The sequence below is a fragment of the Hyla sarda genome, chromosome 1 (genome assembly GCF_029499605.1).
Source record: "Hyla sarda isolate aHylSar1 chromosome 1, aHylSar1.hap1, whole genome shotgun sequence".
Lineage (NCBI taxonomy): Eukaryota > Metazoa > Chordata > Amphibia > Anura > Hylidae > Hyla > Hyla sarda.
Window position 1 is genome coordinate 257,714,790 of NC_079189.1, and position 22,386 is coordinate 257,737,175.

Genomic DNA, 22,386 nt, shown 5'->3' on the forward strand with positions numbered 1-22,386 from the left:
CGAGAACAGGCGCATTCAGCTTAGGATGGCCATAGACATCTTCACACCCTGTATACTGTGGATTTAAGCATCAATAAAACCTTTTCGGAATCGGAGCGGAAGGCGGCAACAGAGCAAAAAGTCAACGACACCTGGGATTCCCAGCCAGTCTCCCATGCTGGTACTTACCGGGCCCTAAGCTGGGTAGCAGTCTGCGATCTGACGAGAGCAGGCGGGTTCAGCTTAGGATGGCCGTCGACAGCTTCTCGCCCTTTAAACTGTGCATTTAGGCATCAATAAATCCTTTTCGGAATCGGAACGGAAGGCGGCAACAGAGCAAAATGTCAACGGCAGCCGGGATTCCCAGCCAGTGTCCCATGCCGGTACTTACCGGGCCCTAAGATCTGTACCAGTCTGCGATCTGACGAGAGCAGGCGCGTTAAGCTTAGGATGGCCGTCGACAGCTTCACACCTTGTATACTGTGGATTTAAGCATCAATAAATTATTTTCGGAATCGGAGCGGAAGGCAGCAATAGAGCAAAATGTCAACGGCACCTGGGATTCCCAGCCAGTCTCCCATGCCAGTACTTACCGGGCCCTAAGCTGGGTAGCAGTCTGCGATCTGACGAGAGCAGGCGCATTCAGCTTAGGATGGCCATTGACAGCTTCATGCTTTTAATACTGTGCATTTAAGCATCAATAAATCCTTTTCGGAATCGTAGAGGAAGGCGGCAACAGAGCAAAATGTCAATGGCACCTTGGATTGCCAGCCAGTCTCCCATGCCCGTACTTGCCGGGCAGCAGTCTGCGATCTGACAAGAACAGGCACATTCAGCTTAGGATAGCCGTAGACGGCTTCACACCCTGTATACTGTGGATTTAAGCATCAATAAATCCTTTTCGGAATCGGAGCGGAAGGCGGCTACAGAGCAAAATGTCAACAACACCTGGGACTCCCAGCCAGTCTCCCATGCTGGTACTTACCGGGCCCTAAGCTGGGTAGCAGTCTGCGATCTGAAGAGAGCAGACGCGTTCAGCTTAGGATGGCAGTTGACAGCTTCACGCCCTTTATATTGTGGATTTAAGCATCAATAAATAATTTTCCGAATCGAAGCGGAAGGCGGCAACAGATTAAAATGTCAACTGCACCCTGGATTCCCAGCCAGTCTCCCATGCTGGTACTTACCAGGCCCTAAGCTGGGTATCAGTCTGCGATCTGACGAGAGCAGGCGCGTTCAGCTTAGGATGGCCGTTGACAGCTTCACACCCTGTATACTGTGCATTTAAGCATCAATAAATCCTTTTCGGAATCGGAACCGGAACGGAAGGCGGCAACAGAGCAAAATGTCAACGGCAGCCGGGATTCCCAGCCAGTGTCCCATGCCGGTACTTACCGGGCCCTAAGATCTGTACCAGTCTGCATTCTGACGAGAGCAGGCGCGTTCAGCTTAGGATGGCCGTCGACAGCTTCACACCTTGTATACTGTGGATTTAAGCATCAATAAATTATTTTCGGAATCGGAGCGGAAGGCAGCAATAGAGCAAAATGTCAACGGCAACCGGGATTCCCAGCCAGTCTCCCATGCCAGTACTTACCGGGCCCTAAGCTAGGTAGCAGTCTGCGATCTGACGAAAGCAGGCGCGTTCAGCTTAGGATGGCCATTGACAGCTTCATGATTTTTATACTGTGCATTTAAGCATCAATAAATCATTTTCGGAATCGTAGAGGAAGGCGGCAACAGAGCAAAATGTCAACTGCACCCGGGATTCCCAGCCAGTCTCCCATGCCGGTACTTACTGGGCCCTAAGCTGGGTAGCAGTCTGCGATCTGACGAGAGAAGGCGTGTTCAGCTTAGGATGGCCGTTGACATCTTCACGCCTTGTATATTGTGAATTTAAGCATCAATAAATATTTTTATTAATCGGAGAGGAAGGCGGCAACAGAGCAAAATGTCAATGGCACCTTGGATTGCCAGCCAGTCTCCCATGCCGGTAACTGCCGGGCAGTAGTCTGCGATCTGAGGAGAGCAGGCACGTTCAGGCTTAGGATGGCCGTTGACAGCTTCACACCCTGTGTATTGTGGATTTAAGCATCAATAAATCCTTTTCCGTATCGGAGCGGAAGGCGGCAACAGATTAAAATGTCAACTGCACCTGGGATTCACAGCCAGTCTCCCATGCTGGTACTTACCAGGCCCTAAGCTGGGTAGCAGTCTGCGATCTGACGAGAGCAGGTGCGTTCAGCTTAGGATGGCCGTTGACAGCTTCACACTTTGTATACTGTGGATTTAAGCATCAATAAATAATTTTCGGAATCGGAGCAGAAACAGAGCAAAATGGCAACTGCACCCGGGATTCCCAGCCAGTCTCCCATGCCGGTACTTACTGGGCCCTAAGCTGGGTAGCAGTCTGCGATCTGACGAGAGCAGGCGCGTTCAGCTTAGGATGGCCGTTGACATCTTCACGCCTTGTATATTGTGAATTTAAGCATCAATAAATATTTTTATTAATCGGAGAGGAAGGCGGCAACAGAGCAAAATGTCAATGGCACCTTGGATTGCCAGCCAGTCTCCCATGCCGGTAACTGCCGGGCAGTGGTCTGCGATCTGAGGAGAGCAGGCACGTTCAGGCTTAGGATGGCCGTTGACAGCTTCACACCCTGTGTATTGTGGATTTAAGCATCAATAAATCCTTTTCCGAATCGGAGCGGAAGGCGGCAACAGATTAAATTGTCAACTGCACCTGGGATTCCCAGCCAGTCTCCCATGCTGGTACTTACCAGGCCCTAAGCTGGGTAGCAGTCTGCGATCTGACGAGAGCAGGCGCGTTAAGCTTAGGATGGCCGTCGACAGCTTCACACCTTGTATACTGTGGATTTAAGCATCAATAAATTATTTTCGGAATCGGAACGGAAGGCGGCAACAGAGCATAATGTCAACTGCACCCGGGATTCCCAGCCAGTCTCCCATGCCGGTAATTACTGGGCCCTAAGCTGGGTAGCAGTCTGCGATCTGACAAGAGCAGGCGCGTTCAGCTTAGGATGGCCGTTGACATCTTCACGCCTTGTATATTGTGGATTTAAGCATCAATAAATATTTTTATTAATCGGAGAGGAAGGCAGCAACAGAGCAAAATGTCAATGGCACCTTGAATTGCCAGCCAGTCTCCCATGCTGGTAACTGCCGGGCAGCAGTCTGCGATCTGAGGAGAGCAGGCATGTTCAGGCTTAGGATGGCCGTTGACAGCTTCACACCCTGTGTATTGTGGATTTAAGCATCAATAAATAATTTTCGGAATCGGAGCAGAAACAGAGCAAATTGTCAACTGCACCCGGGATTCCCAGCCAGTCTCCCACGCTGGTACTTACCAGGCCCGAAGCTGGGTAGCAGTCTGCGATCTGACGAGAACAGGCGCATTCAGCTTAGGATGGCCGTAGACATCTTCACACCCTGTATACTGTGGATTTAAGCATCAATAAATCCTTTTCGGAATCGGAGCGTAAGGCGGCAACAGAGCAAAATGTCAACTGCACCCGGGATTCCCAGCCAGTCTCCCACGCCAGTACTTACCGGGCTCTAAGCTGGGTAGCAGTCTGCGATCTGACGAGAGCAGGCGCGTTCAGCTTAGGATGGCCATTGACAGCTTCATGCTTTTTATACTGTGCATTTAAGCATCAATAAATCCTTTTCGGAATCAGAGAGGAAGGCGGCAACAGAGCAAAATGTCAATAGCACCTTGGATTGCCAGCCAGTCTCCCATGCCCGTACTTGCCGGGCAGCAGTCTGCGATCTGACAAGAACAGGCACATTCAGCTTAGGATAGCCGTAGACTGCTTCACAACCTGTATACTGTGGATTTAAGCATCAATAAATCCTTTTCGGAATCGGAGCGGAAGGCGGCTACAGAGCAAAATGTCAACAACACCTGGGATTCCCAGCCAGTCTCCCATGCTGATACTTACCGGGCCCTAAGCTGGGTAGCAGTCTGCGTTCTGACGAGAGCAAGCGCGTTCAGCTTAGGATGGCCGTTGACAGCTTCACGACCTTTATACTGTGCATTTAAGCATCAATAAATCCTTTTCCGAATCAGAGCGGAAGGCGGCAACAGATTAAAATGTCAACTGCACCCGGGATTCCCAGCCAATCTCCCATGCTGGTACTTACCAGGCCCTAAGCTGGGTAACAGTCTGCAATCTGACGAGAGCAGGCGCGTCCAGCTTAGGATGGCCGTTGACAGCTTCACACTTTGTATACTGTGGATTTAAGCATCAATTAATATTTTTATTAATCGGAGAGGAAGGCGGCAACAGAGCAAAATGTCAATGGCACCTTGGATTGCCAGCCAGTCTCCCACGCCGGTATCTGCCGGGCAGCAGTCTGCGATCTGAGGAGAGCAGACACGTTCAGCTTAGGATGGCCGTTGACAGCTTCACACCCTGTATATTGTGGATTTAAGCATCAATAAATCCTTTTCCGAATCGGAGCGGAAGGCGGCAACAGATTAAAATGTCAACTGCACCCGGGATTCCAGCCAGTCTACCATGCTGGTACTTACCAGGCCCTAAGCTGGGTATCAGTCTGCGATCTGACGAGAGCAGGCGCGTTCAGCTTAGGATGGCCGTTGACAGCTTCACACCCTGTATTCTGTGCATTTAAGCATCAATAAATCCTTTTCGGAATCGGAACGGAAGGCGGCAACAGAGCATAATGTCAACTGCACCCGGGATTCCCAGCCAGTCTCCCATGCCGGTACTTACTGGGCCCTAAGCTGGGTAGCAGTCTGCGATCTGACGAGAGCAGGCGCGTTCAGCTTAGGATGGCCGTTGACATCTTCATGCCTTGTATATTGTGAATTTAAGCATCAATAAATATTTTTATTAATCGGAGAGGAAGGCGGCAACAGAGCAAAATGTCAATGGCACCTTGGATTGCCAGCCAGTCTCCCATGCCAGTAACTGCCAGGCAGTAGTCTGCGATCTGAGGAGAGCAGGCACGTTCAGGCTTAGGATGGCCGTTGACAGCTTCACACCCTGTGTATTGTGGATTTAAGCATCAATAAATCCTTTTCGGAATCGGAACGGAAGGCGGCAGCAGAGCAAAATGTCAACTGCACCCGGGATTCCCAGCCAGTCTCCCATGCCGGTACTTACTGGGCCCTAAGCTGGGTAGCAGTCTGCGATCTGACGAGAACAGGCGCGTTCAGCTTAGGATGGCCGTTGACATCTTCACGCCTTGTATATTGTGAATTTAAGCATCAATAAATATTTTTATTAATCGGAGAGGAAGGCGGCAACAGAGCAAAATGTCAATGGCACCTTGGATTGCCAGCCAGTCTCCCATGCCGGTAACTGCCGGGCAGTAGTCTGCGATCTGAGGAGAGCGGGCACGTTCAGGCTTAGGATGGCCGTTGACAGCTTCACACCCTGTATATTGTTGATTTAAGCATCAATAAATCCTTTTTCGAATCGGAGCGGAAGGCGGCAACAGATTAAAATGTCAACTGCACCCGGGATTCCCAGCCAGTCACCCATGCTGGTACTTACCAGGCCCTATGCTGGGTAGCAGTCTGCGATCTGACAAGAGCAGGTGTGTTCAGCTTAGGATGGCCGTTGACAGCTTCACACTTTGTATACTGTGGATTTAAGCATCAATAAATAATTTTCGGAATCGGAGCAAAATATCAACTGCACCCGGGAATCCCAGCCAGTCTCCCATGCTGGTACTTACCAGGCCCGAAGCTGGGTGGCTGTCTGCGATCTGACGAGAACACGCGCATTCAGCTTAGGATGGCCATAGACATCTTCACTCCCTGTATACTGTGGATTTAAGCATCAATAAAACCTTTTCGGAATCGGAGCGGAAGGCGGCAACAGAGCAAAATGTCAACGACACCTGGGATTCCCAGCCAGTCTCCCATGCTGGTACTTACCGGGCCCTAAGCTGGGTAGCAGTCTGCGATCTGACGAGAGCAGGCGCGTTCAGCTTAGGATGGCCGTCGGCAGCTTCTCGCCCTTTAAACTGTGCATTTAGGCATCAATAAATCCTTTTCGGAATCGGAACGGAAGGCGGCAACAGAGCAAAATGTCAACGGCAGCCGGGATTCCCAGCCAGTGTCCCATGCCGGTACTTACCGGGCCCTAAGATCTGTACCAGTCTGCGATCTGACGAGAGCAGGCGCGTTAAGCTTAGGATGGCCGTCGACAGCTTCACACCTTGTATACTGTGGATTTAAGCATCAATAAATTATTTTCGGAATCGGAGCGGAAGGCAGCAATAGAGCAAAATGTCAACGGCACCCGGGATTCCCAGCCAGTCTCCCATGCCATTACTTACCGGGCCCTAAGCTGGGTAGCAGTCTGCGATCTGACGAGAGCAGGCGAATTCAGCTTAGGATGGCCATTGACAGCTTCATGCTTTTTATACTGTGCATTTAAGCATCAATAAATCCTTTTCGGAATCGTAGAGGAAGGCGGCAACAGAGCAAAATGTCAATAGCACCTTGGATTGCCAGCCAGTCTCCCATGCCCGTACTTGCCGGGCAGCAGTCTGCGATCTGACAAGAACAGGCACATTCAGCTTAGGATAGCCGTAGACGGCTTCACACCCTGTATACTGTGGATTTAAGCATCAATAAATCCTTTTCGGAATCGGAGCGGAAGGCGGCTACAGAGCAAAATGTCAACAACACCTGGGACTCCCAGCCAGTCTCCCATGCTGGTACTTACCGGGCCCTAAGCTGGGTAGCAGTCTGCGATCTGAAGAGAGCAGATGCGTTTAGCTTAGGATGGCAGTTGACAGCTTCATGCCCTTTATATTGTGGATTTAAGCATCAATAAATAATTTTCCGAATCGAAGCGGAAGGCGGCAACAGATTAAAATGTCAACTGCACCCTGGATTCCCAGCCAGTCTCCCATGCTGGTACTTACCAGGCCCTAAGCTGGGTATCAGTCTGCGATCTGACGAGAGCAGGCGCGTTCAGCTTAGGATGGCCGTTGACAGCTTCACACCCTGTATACTGTGCATTTAAGCATCAATAAATCCTTTTCGGAATCGGAACGGAAGGCGGCAACATAGCAAAATGTCAACGGCAGCCGGGATTCCCAGCCAGTGTCCCATGCCGGTACTTACCGGGCCCTAAGATCTGTACCAGTCTGCATTCTGACGAGAGCAGGCGCATTATGCTTAGGATGGCCGTCGACAGCTTCACACCTTGTATACTGTGGATTTAAGCATCAATAAATTATTTTCGGAATCGGAGCGGAAGGCAGCAATAGAGCAAAATGTCAACGGCAACCGGGATTCCCAGCCAGTCTCCCATGCCAGTACTTACCGGGCCCTAAGCTAGGTAGCAGTCTGCGATCTGACGAAAGCAGGCGCGTTCAGCTTAGGATGGCCATTGACAGCTTCATGTTTTTTATACTGTGCATTTAAGCATCAATAAATCATTTTCGGAATCGGAACGGAAGGCGGCAACAGAGCAAAATGTCAACTGCACCCGGGATTCCCAGCCAGTCTCCCATGCCGGTACTTACTGGGCCCTAAGCTGGGTAGAAGTCTGCGATCTGACGAGAGAAGGCGCGTTCAGCTTAGGATGGCCGTTGACATCTTCACGCCTTGTATATTGTGAATTTAAGCATCAATAAATATTTTTATTAATCGGAGAGGAAGGCGGCAACAGAGCAAAATGTCAATGGCACCTTGGATTGCCAGCCAGTCTCCCATGCCGGTAACTGCCGGGCAGTAGTCTGCGATCTGAGGAGAGCAGGCACGTTCAGGCTTAGGATGGCCGTTGACAGCTTCACACCCTGTGTATTGTGGATTTAAGCATCAATAAATCCTTTTCCGAATCGGAGCGGAAGGCGGCAACAGATTAAAATGTCAACTGCACCTGGGATTCCCAGCCAGTCTCCCATGCTGGTACTTACCAGGCCCTAAGCTGGGTAGCAGTCTGCGATCTGACAAGAGCAGGCGCGTTCAGCTTAGGATGGCCGTTGACAGCTTCACACTTTGTATACTGTGGATTTAAGCATCAATAAACAATTTTCGGAATCGGAGCAGAAACAGAGCAAAATGGCAACTGCACCCAGGATTCCCAGCCAGTCTCCCATGCTGGTACTTACCAGGCCCGAAGCTGGGTAGCAGTCTGCGATTTGACGAGAACAGGCGCATTCAGCTTAGGATGGCCATAGACATCTTCACACCCTGTATACTGTGGATTTAAGCATCAATAAATCCTTTTCGGAATCGGAGCGTAAGGCGGCAACAGAGCAAAATGTCAACGACACCTGGGATTCCCAGCCAGTCTCCCATGCTGGTACTTACCAGGCCCTAAGCTGGGTATCAGTCTGCGATCTGACGAGAGCAGGCGCGTTCAGCTTAGGATGGCCGTTGACAGCTTCACGCCCTTTATATTGTGGATTTAAGCATCAATAAATAATTTTCCGAATCGAAGCGGAAGGCGGCAACAGATTAAAATGTCAACTGCACCCGGGATTCCCAGCCAGTCTCCCATGCTGGTACTTACCAGGCCCTAAGCTGGGTAGCAGTCTGCGATCTGACGAGAGCAGGCGCGTTCAGCTTAGGATGGCCGTTGACAGCTTCACACTTTGTATACTGTGCATTTAAGCATCAATAAATCCTTTTCGGAATCGGAACGGAAGGCGGCAACAGAGCAACATGTCAACGACACCTGGGATTCCCAGCCAGTCTCCCATGCTGGTACTTACCGGGCCCTAAGCTGGGTAGCAGTCTGCGAGCTGACGAGAGCAGGCGCGTTCAGCTTAGGATGGCCGTTGACAGCTTCTTGATTTTTATATTGTGCATTTAAGCATCAATATATCCTTTTCGGAATCGGAACGGAAGGCGGCAACAGAGCAAAATGTCAACTGCACCCGGGATTCCCAGCCAGTCTCCCATGCTGGTACTTACCGGGCCCTAAGCTGGGTAGCAGTCTGCGATCTGACGAGAGCAGGCGCGTTCTGCTTAGGATGGCTGTTGACAGCTTCTCGCCCTTTATACTGTGCATTTAGGCATCAATAAATCCTTTTCGGAATCGGAACGGAAGGCGGCAACAGAGCAAAATGTCAACGGCAGCCGGGATTCCCAGCCAGTCTCCCATGCTGGTACTTACCAGGCCCTAAGCTGGGTATCAGTCTGCGATCTGTCGAGAGCAGGCGCGTTCAGCTTAGGATGGCCGTTGACAGCTTCACACTTTGTATACTGTGCATTTAAGCATCAATAAATCCTTTTCGGAATCGGAACGGAAGGCGGCAACAGAGCAAAATGTCAACGGCAGCCGGGATTCCCAGCCAGTGTCCCATGCCGGTACTTACCGGGCCCTAAGATCTGTACCAGTCTGCGATCTGACGAGAGCAGGCGCGTTAAGCTTAGGATGGCCGTCGACAGCTTCACACCTTGTATACTGTGGATTTAAGCATCAATAAATTCTTTTCGGAATCGGAGCGGAAGGCAGCAATAGAGCAAAATGTCAACGGCAACCAGGATTCCCAGCCAGTCTCCCATGCCAGTACCTACCGGGCCCTAAGCTAGAGCAGTCTGCGATCTGACGAGAGCAGGCGCGTTCAGCTTAGGATGGCCATTGACAGCTTCATGCTTTTTATACTGTGCATTTAAGTATCAATAAATCCTTTTCGGAATCGGAGCGGAAGGCGGCAACAGATTTAAATGTCAACTGCACCCGGGATTCCCAGCCAGTCTCCCATGCTGGTACTTACTGTGCCCTTAGCTGGGTAGCAGTCTGCGATCTGACGAGAGCAGGCGCGTTCATCTTAGGATGGCCATTGACAGCTTAATGCTTTTTATACTGTGAATTTAAGCATCAATAAATCCTTTTCAGAATCGGAACGGAAGGCAGCAACAGAGCATAATGTCAACTGCACCCGGGATTCCCAGCCAGTCTCCCATTCCCGTAATTACTGGGCCCTAAGCTGGGTAGCAGTCTGCGATCTGACGAGAGCAGGCGCGTTCAGCTTAGGACGGCCGTTGACATCTTCACGCCTTGTATATTGTGGATTTAAGCATCAATAAATTATTTTCGGAATTGGAGCGGAAGGCAGCAATAGAGCAAAATGTCAACGGCAACCGGGATTCCCAGCCAGTCTCCCATGCCAGTACTTACCGGGCCCTAAGCTAGGTAGCAGTCTGCGATCTGACGAAAGCAGGCGCGTTCAGCTTAGGATGGCCATTGAAAGCTTCATGTTTTTTATACTGTGCATTTAAGCATCAATAAATCATTTTCGGAATCGGAACGGAAGGCGGCAACAGAGCAAAATGTCAACTGCACCCGGGATTCCCAGCCAGTCTCCCATGCTGGTACTTACCAGGCCCTAAGCTGGGTAGCAGTCTGCGATCTGACCAGAGCAGGCGAGTTCAGCTTAGGATGGCCGTTGACAGCTTCACACATTGTATACTGTGCATTTAAGCATCAATAAATCCTTTTCGGAATCAGAACGGAAGGCGGCAACAAAGCACAACGTCAACGACATCTGGGATTCCCAGCCAGTCTCCCATGCTGGTACTTACCGGGCCCTAAGCTGGGTAGCAGTCTGCGATCTGCCGAGAGCAGGCGCGTTCAGCTTAGGATGGCCATTGACAGCTTCTTGATTTTTATATTGTGCATTTAAGCATCAATATATCCTTTTCGGAATCGGAACGGAAGGCGGCAACAGAGCAAAATGTCAACTGCACCTGGGATTCCCAGCCAGTCTCCCATGCTGGTACTTACCGGGCCCTAAGCTGGGTAGCAGTCTGCGATCTGACGAGAGCAGGCGCGTTCTGCTTAGGATGGCTGTTGACAGCTTCTCGCCCTTTATACTGTGCATTTAGGCATCAATAAATCCTTTTCGGAATCGGAACGGAAGGCGGCAACAGAGCAAAATGTCAACGGCAGCCGGGATTCCCAGCCAGTCTCCCATGCTGGTACTTACCAGGCCCTAAGCTGGGTATCAGTCTGCGATCTGTCGAGAGCAGGCGCGTTCAGCTTAGGATGGCCGTTGACAGCTTCACACTTTGTAAACTGTGCATTTAAGCATCAATAAATCCTTTTCGGAATCGGAACGGAAGGCGGCAACAGAGCAAAATGTCAACGGCAGCCGGGATTCCCAGCCAGTGTCCCATGCCGGTACTTACCGGGCCCTAAGATCTGTACCAGTCTGCGATCTGACGAGAGCAGGCGCGTTCAGCTTAGGATGGCCGTTGACATCTTCACGCCTTGTATATTGTGAATTTAAGCATCAATAAATATTTTTATTAATCGGAGAGGAAGGCGGCAACAGAGCAAAATGTCAATGGCACCTTGGATTGCCAGCCAGTCTCCCATGCCGGTAACTGCCGGGCAGTAGTCTGCGATCTGAGGAGAGCAGGCACGTTCAGGCTTAGGATGGCCGTTGACAGCTTCACACCCTGTGTATTGTGGATTTAAGCATCAATAAATCCTTTTCCGAATCGGAGCGGAAGGCGGCAACAGATTAAAATGTCAACTGCACCTGGGATTCCCAGCCAGTCTCCCATGCTGGTACTTACCAGGCCCTAAGCTGGGTAGCAGTCTGCAATCTGACGAGAGCAGGCGCGTTCAGCTTAGGATGGCCGTTGACAGCTTCACACCTTGTATACTGTGCATTTAAGCATCAATAAATCCTTTTCAGAATCGGAACGGAAGGCGGCAACAGAGCAAAATGTCAACGGCAGCCGGGATTCCCAGCCAGTGTCCCATGCCGGTACTTAACGGGCCCTAAGATCTGTACCAGTCTGCGATCTGACGAGAGCAGGCGCGTTAAGCTTAGGATGGCCGTCGACAGCTTCACACCTTGTATACTGTGGATTTAAGCATCAATAAATTATTTTCGGAATCGGAGCGGAAGGCAGCAATAGAGCAAAATGTCAACGGCAACCGGGATTCCCAGCCAGTCTCCCATGCCAGAACTTACCGGGCCCTAAGCTAGGTAGCAGTCTGCGATCTGACGAAAGCAGGCGCGTTCAGCTTAGGATGGCCATTGACAGCTTCATGATTTTTATACTGTGCATTTAAGCATCAATAAATCCTTTTCGGAATCGGAACGGAAGGCGGCAACAGAGCAAAATGTCAACTGCACCCGGGATTCCCAGCCAGTCTCCCATGCCGGTACTTACTGGGCCCTAAGCTGGGTTGCAGTCTGCGATCTGACGAGAGCAGGCGCGTTCAGCTTAGGATGGCCGTTGACATCTTCACGCCTTGTATATTGTGAATTTAAGCATCAATAAATATTTTTATTAATCGGAGAGGAAGGCGGCAACAGAGCAAAATGTCAATGGCACCTTGGATTGCCAGCCAGTCTCCCATGCCGGTAACTGCCGGGCAGTAGTCTGCGATCTGAGGAGAGCAGGCACGTTCAGGCTTAGGATGGCCGTTGACAGCTTCACACCCTGTGTATTGTGGATTTAAGCATCAATAAATCCTTTTCCGAATCGGAGCGGAAGGCGGCAACAGATTATAATGTCAACTGCACCTGGGATTCCCAGCCAGTCTCCCATGCTGGTACTTACCAGGCCCTAAGCTGGGTAGCAGTCTGCGATCTGACGAGAGCAGGCGCATTCAGCTTAGGATGGCCGTTGACAGCTTCACACTTTGTATACTGTGGATTTAAGCATCAATAAATAATTTTCGGAATCGGAGCAGAAACAGAGCAAAATGGCAACTGCACCCGGGATTCCCAGCCAGTCTCCCATGCTGGTACTTACCAGGCCCGAAGCTGGGTAGCAGTCTGCGATCTGACGAGAACAGGCGCATTCAGCTTAGGATGGCCATAGACATCTTCACACCCTGTATACTGTGGATTTAAGCATCAATAAATCCTTTTCAGAATCGGAGCGTAAGGCGGCAACAGAGCAAAATGTCAACGACACCTGGGATTCCCAGCCAGTCTCCCATGCTGGTACTTACCAGGCCCTAAGCTGGGTATCAGTCTGCGATCTGACGAGAGCAGGCGCGTTCAGCTTAGGATAACTGTTGACAGCTTCACCCCCTTTATATTGTGGATTTAAGCATCAATAAATAATTTTCCGAATCGAAGCGGAAGGCGGCAACAGATTAAAATGTCAACTGCACCCGGGATTCCCAGCCAGTCTCCCATGCTGGTACTTACCAGGCCCTAAGCTGGGTAGCAGTCTGCGATCTGACAAGAGCAGGCGCGTTCAGCTTAGGATGGCCGTTGACAGCTTCACACTTTGTATACTGTGCATTTAAGCATCAATAAATCCTTTTCGGAATCGGAACGGAAGGCGGCAACAGAGCAAAATGTCATCGACACCCGGGATTCCCAGCCAGTCTCCCATGCTGGTACTTACCAGGCCCTAAGCTGGGTAGCAGTCTGCGATCTGACAAGAGCAGGCGCGTTCAGCTTAGGATGGCCGTTGACAGCTTCACACTTTGTATACTGTTCATTTAAGCATCAATAAATCCTTTTCGGAATCGGAGAGGAAGGCGGCAACAGAGCAAAATGTCAATAGCACCTTGGATTGCCAGCCAGTCTCCCATGCCCGTACTTGCCGGGCAGCAGTCTGCGATCTGAGGAGAGCAGGCACGTTCAGGCTTAGGATGGCCGTTGACAGCTTCACACCCTGTATATTGTGGATTTAAGCATCAATAAATCCTTTTCCGAATCGGAGCGGAAGGCGGCAACAGATTAAAATGTCAACTGCACCCGGGATTCCCAGCCAGTCTCCCATGCTGGTACTTACCAGGCCCTAAGCTGGGTAGCAGTCTGCGATCTGACGAGAGCAGGCGCGTTCAGCTTAGGATGGCCGTTGACAGCTTCACGCCTTGTATATTGTGGATTTAAGCATCAATAAATATTTTTATTAATCGGAGAGGAAGGCGGCAACGGAGCAAAATGTCAATGGCACCTTGTATTGCCAGCCAGTCTCCCATGCCGGTAACTGCCGGGCAACAGTCTGCGATCTGAGGAGAGCAGGCACGTTCAGGCTTAGGATGGCCGTTGACAGCTTCACACCCTGTATATTGTGGATTTAAGCATCAATAAATCCTTTTCCGAATCGGAGCGGAAGGCGGCAACAGATTAAAATGTCAACTGCACCTGGGATTCCCAGCCAGTCTCCCATGCTGGTACTTACCAGGCCCTAAGCTGGGTAGCAGTCTGCGATCTGACGAGAACAGGCGCATTCAGCTTAGGATGGCCGTAGACATCTTCAAACCCTGTTTACTGTGGATTTAAGCATCAATAAATCCTTTTCGGAATCGGAGCGGAAGGCGGCAACAGAGCAAAATGTCAACGACACCTGGGATTCCCAGCCAGTCTCCCATGCTGGTACTTACCGAGCCCTAAGCTGGGTAGCAGTCTGACGTGAGCAGGCGCGTTCAGCTTAGGATGGCCGTTGACAGCTTCTTGCCCTTTATACTGTGCATTTAGGCATCAATAAATCCTTTTCGGAATTGGAACGGAAGGCGGCAACAGAGCAAAATGTCAACGGCAGCCGGGATTCCCAGCCAGTGTCCCATGCCGGTACTTACCGGGCCCTAAGATCTGTACCAGTCTGCGATCTGACGAGAGCAGGCGCGTTAAGCTTAGGATGGCCGTCGACAGCTTCACACCTTGTATACTGTGGATTTAAGCATCAATAAATTCTTTTCGGAATCGGAGCGGAAGGCAGCAATAGAGCAAAATATCAACGGCACCCGGGATTCCCAGCCAGTCTCCCATGCCAGTACTTACCGGGCCCTAAGCTGGGTAGCAGTCTGCGATCTGACGAGAGCAGGCGCGTTCAGCTTAGGATGGCCGTTGACATCTTCACTCTTTGTATACTGTGGATTTAAGCATCAATAAATATTTTTTTTAATCGGAGAGGAAGGCGGCAACAGATCAAAATGTCAATAGCACCTTGGATTGCCAGCCAGTCTCCCATGCCCGTACTTGCCGGGCAGCAGTCTGAGATCTGACAAGAACAGGCGCATTCAGCTTAGGATAGCCGTAGACGGCTTCACACCCTGTATATTGTGGATTTAATAAATCCTTTTCGGAATCGGAGCAAAATGTCTACAGAGCTACAGAGCAAAATGTCAACAACACCTGAGATTCCCAGCCAGTCTCCCATGCTGGTACTTACCGGGCCCTAAGCTGGGTAGCAGTCTGCGATCTGACGAGAGCAGGCGCGTTCAGGTTAGGATGGCCGTTAACAGCTTCACGCCCTTTGTACTGTGCATTTAAGCATCAATAAATCCTTTTCCGAATAGGAGCGGAAGGCGGCAACAGATTAAAATGTCAACTGCACCCGGGATTCCACGCCAGTCTCCCATGCTGGTACTTACCAGGCCCTAAGCTGGGTAGCAGTCTGCGATCTGACGAGAGCAGGCGCGTTCAGCTTAGGATGGCCGCTGACAGCTTCACACTTTGTATACTGTGCATTTAAGCATCAATAAATCCTTTTCGGAATCGGAACGGAAGGCGGCAACAGAGCAAAATGTCAACGGCAGCCGGGATTCCCAGCCAGTGTCCCATGCCAGTACTTACCGGGCCCTAAGATCTGTACCAGTCTGCGATCTGACGAGAGCAGGCGCGTTCAGCTTAGGATAGCCATTGACAGCTTCATGCTTTTTATACTGTGCATTTAAGCATCAATAAATCCTTTTCGGAAACGGAATGGAAGGCGGCAACAGAGCATAATGTCAACTGCACCCGGGATTCCCAGCCAGTCTCCCATGCCGGTACTTACTGGGCCCTAAGCTGGGTAGCAGTCTGCGATCTGACGAGAGCAGGCGCGTTCAGCTTAGGATGGCCGTTGACATCTTCACACCTTGTATATTGTGGATTTAAGCATCAATAAATAATTTTTTAATCGGAGAGGAAGGTGGCAACAGAGCAAAATGTCAATGGCACCTTGGATTGCCAGCCAGCCTCCCATGCCGGTAACTGCCGGGCAGCAGTCTGCGATCTGAGGAGAGCAGGCACGTTCAGGCTTAGGATGGCCGTTGACAGCTTCACACCCTGTGTATTGTGGATTTAAGCATCAATAAATCCTTTTCCGAATCGGAGCGGAAGGCGGCGATCTGACGAGAGCAGGCGCGTTCAGCTTAGGATGGCCGTTGACAGCTTCTCGCCCTTTATACTGTGCATTTAGGCATCAATAAGCTTAGGATGGCCGTTAACAGCTTCACACCTTGTATACTGTGGATTTAAGCATCAATAAATTCTTTTTGGAATCGGAGCGGAAGGCAGCAATAGAGCAAAATGTCAACGGCACCTGGGATTCCCAGCCAGTCTCCCATGCCAGTACTTACCGGGCCCTAAGCTGGGTAGCAGTCTGCGATCTGACGAGAGCAGGCGCGTTCAGCTTAGGATGGCCATTGACAGCTTCATGCTTTTTATACTGTGCATTTAAGCATCAATAAATCCTTTTCGGAATCGGAGAGGAAGGCGGCAACAGAGCAAAATGTCAATAGCACCTTGGATTGCCAGCCAGTCTCCCATGCCCGTACTTGCCGGGCAGCAGTCTGCGATCTGACAAGAACATGCACATTCAGCTTAGGATAGCCGTAGACGGCTTCACACCCTGTATACTGTGGATTTAAGCATCAATAAATCCTTTTCGGAATCGAAGCGGAAGGCGGTTACAGAGCAAAATGTCAACAACACCTGGGATTCCCAGCCAGTCTCCCATGCTGGTACTTACCGGGCCCAAAGCTGGGTAGCAGTCTGCGATCTGACGAGAGCAGGCCTGTTCAGCTTAGGATGGCCGTTGTAAGCTTCACATTTTGTATACTGTGGATTTAAGCATCAATAAATAATTTTCGGAATCGGAGCAGAAACAGAGCAAAATGTCAACTGCTCCCGGGATTCCCAGCCAGCCTCCCATGCCGGTAATTACCAGGCCCGAAGCTGGGTAGCAGTCTGCGATCTGACAAGAACAAGCGCATTCAGCTTAGGATGTCCGTAGACATTTTCACACCCTGTATACTGTGGATTTAAGCATCAATAAATCCTTTTCGGAATCGGAGCGAAAGGCGGCAACAGAGCAAGATGTCAACGACACCTGGGATTCCCAGCCAGTCTCCCATGCTGGTACTTACCGGGCCCTAAGCTGGGTAGCAGTCTGCGATCTGACGAGAGCAGGCGAGTTCAGCTTAGTATGGCCATTGACAGCTTCATGCTTTTTATACTGTGCATTTAAGCATCAATAAATCCTTTTCGGAATCGGAACAGAAGGCGGCAACAGAGCATAATGTCAACTGCACCCGGGACTCCCAGCCAGTCTCCCATGCCGGTAATTACTGGGCCCTAAGCTGGGTAGCAGTCTGCGATCTGACGAGAGCAGGCGCGTTCAGCTTAGGATGGCCGTTGACATCTTCACGCCTTGTATATTGTGGATTTAAGCATCAATAAATATTTTTATTAATCGGAGAGGAAGGCAGCAACAGAGCAAAATGTCAATGGCACCTTGAATTGCCAGCCAGTCTCCCATGCTGGTAACTGCTGGGCAGCAGTCTGCGATCTGAGGAGAGCAGGCACGTTCAGGCTTAGGATGGCCGTTGACAGCTTCACACCCTGTGTATTGTGGATTTAAGCATCAATAAATCCTTTTCCGAATCGGAGCGGAAGGCAGCAACAGATTAAAATGCCAACTGCACCCGGAATTCCCAGCCAGTCTCCCATGCTGGTACTTACCAGGCCCTAAGCTGGGTAGCAGTCTGCGATCTGACGAGAGCAGGCGCGTTCAGCTTAGGATGGCCGTTGACAGCTTCACACTTTGTATACTGTGGATTTAAGCATCAATAAATAATTTTCGGAATCGGAGCAGAAAAAGAGCAAAATGTCAACTGCACCCCGGATTCCCAGCCAGTCTCCCATGCTGGTACTTACCAGGCCCGAAGCTGGGTAGCAGTCTGCGATCTGACGAGAACAGGCGCATTCAGCTTAGGATGGCCGTAGACATCTTCACACCCTGTATACTGTGGATTTAAGCATCAATAAATCCTTTTCGGAATCGGAGCGTAAGGTGGCAACAGAGCAAAATGTCGACGACACCTGGGATTCCCAGCCAGTCTCCCATTCTGGTACTTACCGGGCCCTAAGCTGGGTAGCAGTCTGCGATCTGACGAGAGCAGGCACGTTCAGCTTAGGATGGCCGTTGACAGCTTCTCGCACTTTATACTGTGCATTTAAGCATCAATAAATCCTTTTCGGAATCGGAACGGAAGGCGGCAACAGAGCAAAATGTCAACGGCAGCCGGGATTCCCAGCCAGTGTCCCATGCCGGTACTTACCGGGCCCTAAGATCTGTACCAGTCTGCGATCTGACAAGAGCAGGCACGTTAAGCTTAGGATTGCCGTCGACAACTTCACACCTTGTATACTGTAGATTTAAGCATCAATAAATTATTTTCGGAATCAAAGCGGAAGGCAGCAATAGAGCAAAATGTCAACTGCAACCGGGATTCCCAGCCAGTCTCCCATGCCAGTACTTACCGGGCAGCAGTCTGCGATCTGACAAGAACAGGCACATTCAGCTTAGGATAGCCGTAGACGGCTTCACACCCTGTATACTGTGGATTTAAGCATCAATAAATCCTTTTCGGAATCGAAGCGGAAGCGGCTACAGAGCAAAATGTCAACAACACCTGGGATTCCCAGCCAGTCTCCCATGCTGGTACCTACTTACTTACCGGGCCCTAAGCCGGGTAGCAGTCTGCGTTCTGACGAGAGCAGGCGCGTTCAGCTTAGGATGGCCGTTGACAGCTTCACGCCCTTTATACTGTGCATTTAAGCATCAATAAATCCTTTTCCGAATCGGAGCGGAAGGCGGCAACAGATTAAAATGTCAACTGCACCCGGGATTCCCAGCCAGTCTCCCATGCTGGTACTTACCAGGCCCTAAGCTGGGTAGCAGTCTGCGATCTGACGAGAGCAGGCGCGTTCAGCTTAGGATGGCCGTTGACAGCTTCACACTTTGTATACTGTGGATTTAAGCATCAATAAATATTTTTATTAATCGGAGAGGAAGGCGGCAACAGAGCAAAATGTCAATGGCACCTTGGATTGCCAGCCAGTCTCCCACGCCGGTATCTGCCGGGCAGCAGTCTGCGATCTGAGGAGAGCAGACACGTTCAGCTTAGGATGGCCGTTGACAGCTTCACACCCTGTATATTGTGGATTTAAGCATCAATAAATCCTTTTCCGAATCGGAGCGGAAGGCTGCAACAGATTAAAATGTCAACTGCACCCGGGATTCCAGCCAGTCTACCATGCTGGTACTTACCAGGCCCTAAGCTGGGTATCAGTCTGCGATCTGACGAGAGCAGGCGCGTTCAGCTTAGGATGGCCGTTGACAGCTTCACACCCTGTATACTGTGCATTTAAGCATCAATAAATCCTTTTCGGAATTGGAACGGAAGGCGGCAACAGAGCAAAATGTCAACGGCAGCCGGGATTCCCAGCCAGTGTCCCATGCCGGTACTTACCGGGCCCTAAGATCTGTACCAGTCTGCGATCTGACGAGAGCAGGCGCGTTAAGCTTAGGATGGCCGCCGACAGCTTCACACCTTGTATACTGTGGATTTAAGCATCAATAAATTATTTTCGGAATCGGAGCGGAAGGCAGCAATAGAGCAAAATGTCAACGGCACCCGGGATTCCCAGCCAGTCTCCCATGCCAGTACTTACCGGGCCCTAAGCTAGGTAGCAGTCTGCGATCTGACGAAAGCAGGCGCGTTCAGCTTAGGATGGCCATTGACAGCTTCATGATTTTTATACTGTGCATTTAAGCATCAATAAATCCTTTTCGGAATCGGAACGGAAGGCGGCAACAGAGCAAAATGTCAACTGCACCCGGGATTCCCAGCCAGTCTCCCATGCCGGTACTTACTGGGCCCTAAGCTGGGTAGCAGTCTGCGATCTGACGAGCGCAGGCACGTTCAGCTTAGGATGGCCATTGACAGCTTCATGCTTTTTATACTGTGCATTTAAGCATCAATAAATCCTTTTCGGAATCGGAACGGAAGGCGGCAACAGAGCATAATGTCAACTGCACCCGGGATTCCCAGCCAGTCTCCCATGCCGGTACTTACTGGGCCCTAAGCTGGGTAGCAGTCTGCGATCTGACGAGAGCAGGCGCGTTCAGTTTAGGATGGCCGTTGACATCTTCACGCCTTGTATATTGTGAATTTAAGCATCAATAAATATTTTTATTAATCGGAGAGGAAGGCGGCAACAGAGCAAAATGTCAATGGCACCTTGGATTGCCAGCCAGTCTCCCATGCCGGTAACTGCCGGGCAGTAGTCTGCGATCTGAGGAGAGCAGGTACGTTCAGGCTTAGGATGGCCGTTGACAGCTTCACACCCTGTGTATTGTGGATTTAAGCATCAATAAATCCTTTTCCGAATCGGAGCGGAAGGCGGCAACAGATTAAAATGTCAACGGCACCCGGGATTCCCAGCCAGTCTCCCATGCTGGTACTTACCGGGCCCAAAGCTGGGTAGCAGTCTGCGATCTGACGAGAGCAGGCCTGTTCAGCTTAGGATGGCCGTTGTAAGCTTCACATTTTGTATACTGTGGATTTAAGCATCAATAAATAATTTTCGGAATCGGAGCAGAAACAGAGCAAAATGTCAACTGCTCCCGGGATTCCCAGCCAGCCTCCCATGCCGGTAATTACCAGGCCCGAAGCTGGGTAGCAGTCTGCGATCTGACAAGAACAAGCGCATTCAGCTTAGGATGTCCGTAGACATTTTCACACCCTGTATACTGTGGATTTAAGCATCAATAAATCCTTTTCGGAATCGGAGCGAAAGGCGGCAACAGAGCAAGTTGTCAACGACACCTGGGATTCCCAGCCAGTCTCCCATGCTGGTACTTACCGGGCCCTAAGCTGGGTAGCAGTCTGCGATCTGACGAGAGCAGGCGAGTTCAGCTTAGGATGGCCGTTGACAGCTTCTTGCCCTTTATACTGTGCATTTAAGCATCAATAAAACCTTTTCGGAATCGGAACGGAACGGAAGGCGGCAACAGAGCAAAATGTCCACGGCAGCCGGGATTCCCAGCCAGTGTCCCATGCCGGTACTTACCGGGCCCTAAGATCTGTACCAGTCTGCGATCTGACGAGAGCAGGCGCGTTAAGCTTAGGATGGCCGTCGACAGCTTCACACCTTGTATACTGTGGATTTAAGCATCAATAAATATTTTTTTTAATCGGAGAGTAAGGCGGCAACAGATCAAAATGTCAATAGCACCTTGGATTGCCAGCCAGTCTCCCATGCCCGTACTTGCCGGGCAGCAGTCTGCGATCTGACAAGAACAGGCGCATTCAGCTTAGGATAGCCGTAGACGGCTTCACACCCTGTATATTGTGGATTTAAGCATCAATAAATCCTTTTTGGAATCGGAGCAAAATGTCTACAGAGCTACAGAGCAAAATGTCAACAACACCTGAGATTCCCAGCCAGTCTCCCATGCTGGTACTTACCGGGCCCTAAGCTGGGTAGCAGTCTGCGATCTGACGAGAGCAGGCGCGTTCAGCTTAGGATGGCCATTAACAGCTTCATGCCCTTTATACTGTGCATTTAAGCATCAATAAATCCTTTTCCGAATCGGAGCGGAAGGCGGCAACAGATTAAAATGTCAACTGCACCCGGGATTCCCAGCCAGTCTCCCATGCTGGTACTTACCAGGCCCTAAGCTGGGTAGCAGTCTGTGATCTGACAAGAGCAGGCGCGTTCAGCTTAGGATGGCCGTTGACAGCTTCACACTTTGTATACTGTGCATTTAAGCATCAATAAATCCTTTTCGGAATCGGAACAGAAGGCGGCAACAGAGCAAAATTTCAGCGGCAGCCGGGATTCCCAGCCAGTGTCCCATGCCGGTACTTACCGGCCCTAAGATCTGTACCAGTCTGCGATCTGACGAGAGCAGGCGCGTTAAGTTTAGGATGGCCGTCGACAGCTTCACACCTTGTATACTGTGGATTTAAGCATCAATAAATTCTTTTCGGAATCGGAGCGGAAGGCGGCAACAGATTAAAATGTCAACTGCACCCGGGATTCCCAGCCAGTCTCCCATGCTGGTACTTACCAGGCCCTAAGCTGGATAGCAGTCTGTGATCTGACGAGAGCAGGTGCGTTCAGCTTAGGATGGCCATTGACAGCTCCACACTTTGTATACTGTGGATTTAAGCATCAATAAATAATTTTCGGAATCGGAGCAGAAACAGAGCAAAATGTCAACTGCACCCGGGATTCCCAGCCAGTCTCCCATGCTGGTACTTATCAGGCCCGAAGCAGGGTAGCAGTCCGCGATCTGACGAGAACAGGCACATTCAGCTTAGGATGGCCGTAGACAACTTCACACCCTGTATACTGTGGATTTAAGCATCAATAAATCCTTTTCGGAATCGGAGCGTAAGGCGG

The 22,386-nt window shown here is 50.5% G+C and overlaps 15 pseudogenes; all 15 read right to left on the bottom strand.

Annotated features, from left to right (window-relative positions):
* Positions 1 to 119: 119 nt before the first annotated feature.
* Positions 120 to 239, bottom strand: LOC130352121 (5S ribosomal RNA; annotated as a pseudogene).
* Positions 240 to 523: 284 nt separating this feature from the next.
* On the bottom strand, positions 524 to 643 carry LOC130324296 (5S ribosomal RNA; annotated as a pseudogene).
* Positions 644 to 2,122: 1,479 nt separating this feature from the next.
* On the bottom strand, positions 2,123 to 2,242 carry LOC130352486 (5S ribosomal RNA; annotated as a pseudogene).
* A 6,011-nt stretch (positions 2,243 to 8,253) lies between these two features.
* On the bottom strand, positions 8,254 to 8,373 carry LOC130325343 (5S ribosomal RNA; annotated as a pseudogene).
* Positions 8,374 to 8,455: 82 nt separating this feature from the next.
* LOC130350059 (5S ribosomal RNA) lies at positions 8,456 to 8,575 on the bottom strand (annotated as a pseudogene).
* An 82-nt stretch (positions 8,576 to 8,657) lies between these two features.
* Positions 8,658 to 8,777, bottom strand: LOC130352679 (5S ribosomal RNA; annotated as a pseudogene).
* Positions 8,778 to 12,471: 3,694 nt separating this feature from the next.
* On the bottom strand, positions 12,472 to 12,591 carry LOC130327193 (5S ribosomal RNA; annotated as a pseudogene).
* Positions 12,592 to 13,665: 1,074 nt separating this feature from the next.
* LOC130350070 (5S ribosomal RNA) lies at positions 13,666 to 13,785 on the bottom strand (annotated as a pseudogene).
* An 872-nt stretch (positions 13,786 to 14,657) lies between these two features.
* On the bottom strand, positions 14,658 to 14,777 carry LOC130317841 (5S ribosomal RNA; annotated as a pseudogene).
* Positions 14,778 to 16,219: 1,442 nt separating this feature from the next.
* LOC130338786 (5S ribosomal RNA) lies at positions 16,220 to 16,339 on the bottom strand (annotated as a pseudogene).
* A 669-nt stretch (positions 16,340 to 17,008) lies between these two features.
* Positions 17,009 to 17,128, bottom strand: LOC130322094 (5S ribosomal RNA; annotated as a pseudogene).
* A 475-nt stretch (positions 17,129 to 17,603) lies between these two features.
* LOC130352667 (5S ribosomal RNA) lies at positions 17,604 to 17,723 on the bottom strand (annotated as a pseudogene).
* A 277-nt stretch (positions 17,724 to 18,000) lies between these two features.
* Positions 18,001 to 18,120, bottom strand: LOC130352815 (5S ribosomal RNA; annotated as a pseudogene).
* A 683-nt stretch (positions 18,121 to 18,803) lies between these two features.
* Positions 18,804 to 18,923, bottom strand: LOC130350092 (5S ribosomal RNA; annotated as a pseudogene).
* A 1,869-nt stretch (positions 18,924 to 20,792) lies between these two features.
* On the bottom strand, positions 20,793 to 20,912 carry LOC130337415 (5S ribosomal RNA; annotated as a pseudogene).
* Between the last annotated feature and the right edge of the window lie 1,474 nt (positions 20,913 to 22,386).